The 4,657-nt window shown below is 34.4% G+C and overlaps 1 long non-coding RNA gene across 1 annotated transcript in view; it reads right to left on the bottom strand.

The window, feature by feature from the left end:
• Positions 1–1,965: 1,965 nt before the first annotated feature.
• Positions 1,966–4,657, bottom strand: part of LOC146463070 (uncharacterized) — a 12,602-nt gene continuing 9,910 nt past the window's right edge. The window contains exon 3 of the long non-coding RNA XR_014857000.1: positions 1,966–4,416. This is a non-coding gene — a long non-coding RNA (uncharacterized LOC146463070). The remainder of the gene's footprint in view (positions 4,417–4,657) is intronic.

Here is a 4,657-nt window from a genome sequence, read left to right as displayed (position 1 = left end):
AAGTTTGTAGTTTAAAAAGCATCATAACTATTGTGACATCGTTAGTACCGTATTGTAAGTATTCTAAGTAATTAGTATTGTATTGCAAGTAATGATATAATTGTTAGTATCGGTGTTAGCTGTAATGTAAGTTATGTAGTAATGCAGTGTCATATGGTAATATAATTAATGAAATGTACTGTTCTGAAGTACTGTACACAATAAAGTGTTCTTAAAAAAATAAAAATAATAATCAAAGAAGGCACTGTGGGAGCATATACTTGGCTGTCATTTTATTAGGCGTATTTGACCATGCATGTTAGTTCAGTCTTTGATGACAGGTAAACTATGAAAGACTCACGGAGAGTCCAAGGCATCACTTTGTATTTGCGATAAATGTGATTAGTTCAACCTGAAATGTCACGCAAAGGATTGAATAAAAAAAAAAAAAAAACATAACATCACTGAACATGTCAAGTTTTGTAACCATGAGTGCATTTCAGATAATGACGAATTTTGATGAAAAACGAGATTTGTGTGAACAATTTTTCACCCAAATACCCTTATTTCCTGGGCTTTCTGTGACAGACATTTCAGCTTTTATACTGGTGACACGATCTGGATGCATGATTGCATTGAAACACACACCTGTGAAATCCAACACAATCATTTTTGCTAAAAATAAATTCGCTTGAGGAGATCTCAATTCAATTACGTTTATTTTCACTGGAACACCATTTTCCTTTGGTAGACTAGGTACAGTTATAGTTTTCTCCAACACATCACTTTGATCATCAAACACAATGTCAACAGATTTTGCTGATGATGCACAATCACGAACAATGCACTTGTGAACATGCCAAACTACATGATTATATGTAAAAAAAAAATGAGCATTAATAAGAGGTACGAAAGTGGAGCAACTGCTTTCCATTTTGCTTTGTTGACTATCTGTCAGTTTGTCCATTTGGTATCATTGAATACAGTATCTTTCTTTTTGTTTAAGTTTGCGCACAAATCTGTTCTGAAAACGTCCAAAATCTTTTAGTGTGGGTCTACCACGAATGGCATGTGTATTTGTATGTGGAATCAACGTACTAGACAGAATTTCTTGTCACTTTAACTCAGTCACGCCTTCTAAGCAAAATAGCAATGCAATATTGACTCGCTTGAGTGTCAACAACTATCATTTAGGCACCAATGAGATGCCTCTTCAAACCGAAAGGTAAACAAACAAATGGTGTCTTGATTGTTATTACTCCAGAAATCATGCCTCAAACGCATTTTATCTCACAAATTCAACTTACTTCAACGTTTTATATTTTAGGTATCCCTCACTGGTAGCTTAAATTCATGAAAACAAGCAAGGGATTTCCTTTCATTCCATATTTGACTACTACATGCTTGCTCGCTGTTTTTAGAGGGCAAACATGAGATTCACTGTTTTGTTTTCTTAAAAAAAAATTGGTACATGGAGAAGAATAGTGCGAAATAATTATCACCTTTGATGCTAACGAAACACCTCTGATAAACTGAAAACAGCAAACAGCACATGAAGTATAAACATAGTCATGTGGTCATCTCAACTTAAACTTTGTCACATTCACAATCCATCAACAGATACTATAACTTGCCCAGACTTGCCCAACACCCTATTGCACTTTTAACATCTAAGAAGAAAGTGGAATTAATAACTTGGGCTCCACAGATTGCCCAAGTAATTAGTTACAGTAAGAGAAAATTATAACAAGGCACAGAAAAAAATGGATTTTTTTTTACAAAAACACTTTCATCTTCAACTACTTCACAAGCAATAATGTTTCTCAGGACAATAGTGACACAGAATTAATAACTGTGCGAGGAGGTCCTTCGCCAGTTCATTAGGTGTCAAGAAGGGCTAGTAAAAAAGAAATAAGTAGGTGTTCTATTGAAAGAGACAGTTCCAAATCATTCGATCATCAAAGATTGCAAGCCTGAAAATGTATGATCTGTACTAAAACACAAGAAAGAGTTGAATGCTCAATACTAAATAAAAGGAAATGTCAAAGCAAGAATGCACTGGTCAACACTGCATTTGTAAATTTGGCAAAAGAATACAATAATTGAATGAACCTTCCTAGTTAGAGACCCACATGGATTGTTCTTTTGACTTCCTATTAAGCCAAACTTGCTATGCCTAGATCTCTTAAGAGATTTGATATTGCAATCCCCCTTTTCAAAAGAACGCCTCAAAAATCAGTTTGATGTGAACATTGCAGAAATATCAAGAACTGCCTACACGAGGAGAAAATATGCGTTATCGAAGAGCGCGCGCGCCGTTCAATTTCACCGGTAGAGTTTGCCAAAAAGCTCTTGATACTGAAATAATTGTTGTATTTTATATATTTACCTGTGATCATTGACATCAAACTTTACCATTAGCTGCGCTGAAGATTTTAAATCTAAATTGTTGGAATGTCCGGCAATGAAAAAATGTTTTTTCATTTAATTTGCATATGTCATGTTTACGTTCCTATGCAAATTTGTAGGAGATCAAAAGGATTATCGCTTTAGTTCTACTCAATCAGTATTTCTCATGGTAATCATTCAGTCTAGTTATTTTAGTCAATAGTTTTCCTATTGAATCGGAATAGCTTGGACAAAATAAGCATTAGCAGGGCAGGGAGACAAATTGACCTTTCAGATTGTAACTTGAAACGGCAGACGAAATGGAGCCGCAAAACGAAATTAGCATGTACACGTTCTTATGCAAACTTTGTATGAGAACAATAACGCATTAAAAGAATGTTGAATTGGCTCTATTTTGCTGAATTTTGGCATAGAAATTAAGTTAATAGTTTTGGACTTTGAGTTGAAATACTTTGGACAAAATAAGTTTTAACACGAGTCAGTTATGACAAACTGATCAATTGACCCCGGGAATTGACCTTTGGCCGTAACTTAATACAAAAATAACAAACAGATATTTCAATGTTTTATGTAAAATTGGGGCTTTCACTTTATAGCCATACAAAAGTTTCCCTTTTAAACATTGGTGCAAATTCAATTGTAGCCAGTGAACAATATTTTTCTACGCAAGAAAGTTTCACAAACAACATTTTTATAATAACTGAGTCATGCAACGCAGACAAAGATTTCTTGTCTCACTTGGACTACTTCGCTTATAAAGGCTTTTCAAAAAGGAAACATGTTTTTAATGTAACAAGGGTTTCTTTAAAACAGTTAAACAAAGTTACGTCTTCAAGAAAGATCTACGAAGTTGCTAAGTTGGTAAGTTACAATTTTGAACAACTATGTCTGACATGAACGTGAAGTTGACCCTCTGGAAACTTATCCAACCATTCACCCCTCCTCCCCTCTGTAATTTCCTTGGCCATTGACCACCCCACCCCTCTGGAATTTCCAATTCCCTTCCAGGTGGGGGTATGGATATTTTCTGGAACCACAGATTTGAATCGTTAGACAAACATTTTCTGATACAAAAAGTACAAGGCTACATGCATTTATCACGTATAACAAAAAATAACCTTGAAAAATGAAAATTGCTAAAATTCCATGCATGTTGATGTAAACCACTTGTATACCAAAATTTAATTTCAACCAGGTTATGGAAATTAGTCAATGTTTACACGAAAGCACTTCCCAAACACAGCTACAAATTAGCAAAGATAAAATAAATGACAAAAAGCAGCCCAGTCAAAAGATTTCTTGCATTTGCTTTTAGAAGCAAAACCTTTCAAACACACAATAAAATCTTCTTATCAAGTCCTTTTTTCAGCGGTTGAGTATTTTTCAGTGATGTTTCTTTCCATTTTGAACTCTAAAAAGATGTATGTTACATAGGCGAAAAATATTTCTTGAAAATTTATTACCAGTGTGACAAGGTGCCATTTTCTGTTTTTAAAATCCAACCCCATAAAACTCACAAACATTTACACAGAAGACAGATTCTGATTGGTTTAATTGTATTCTAAATGACTGGTAGCTCAAAAGGGCAAAAAGCACCTAGCAGGGGGTGTAGAAGATTTTGTGTTTTCCTTGCTGTACATGTGCATGGTGTATTAAATGGTATAATAATTTATTATGCTGTGCTTCCTCTCAAAATACGCTTTGGAATATTTTTTTTTTGGAGGTTGGAGAATGCTGCTTACTTTTTTTATGCCAACTACATGTATGGGCTTTTCGTTCACATATGTAATAACATCAAATTAGCAATGGAATTTGTCCTGTGCTACAGCCCATATTGAACACCTGTAACATGTTCCAGTGACAACCCTTATCACATGTCACATGGGAAGTATGCATTACTTCTTTAAAATAATAATTATTATTGCTATAAAAAAATTATACTTGCTTAGCATTTGTCACGTCCATCATGTTAATACTAGGTCTGCCAGTGAAGGAACACAATAAAATGCATAATGGTGGCAGCTTTCACTGAAAAAAAGAAAATAACAGGATTATGATTATTATTATACATGTATTATAATCATGTTCTAGGAGATTCAAAATAACACATCTAACCCCCCGGAATTTCCATAGCTATTTTATTTTGCTCTCCTTACAAATATTGAAGCACAGGCGTAACATGTATAATGTGCAAAATTGTCTACATTTCCCTATCACAGTTCCCACTCCACAGCAATTACAGTATCACTCAAATGCAAGTTGACAGCCT

Source organism: Pavona decussata, unplaced genomic scaffold, assembly GCF_977016875.1.
Source record: "Pavona decussata unplaced genomic scaffold, jaPavDecu1.1 SCAFFOLD_181, whole genome shotgun sequence".
Lineage (NCBI taxonomy): Eukaryota > Metazoa > Cnidaria > Anthozoa > Scleractinia > Agariciidae > Pavona > Pavona decussata.
This window is presented reverse-complemented; position numbering and strand designations above follow the sequence as displayed.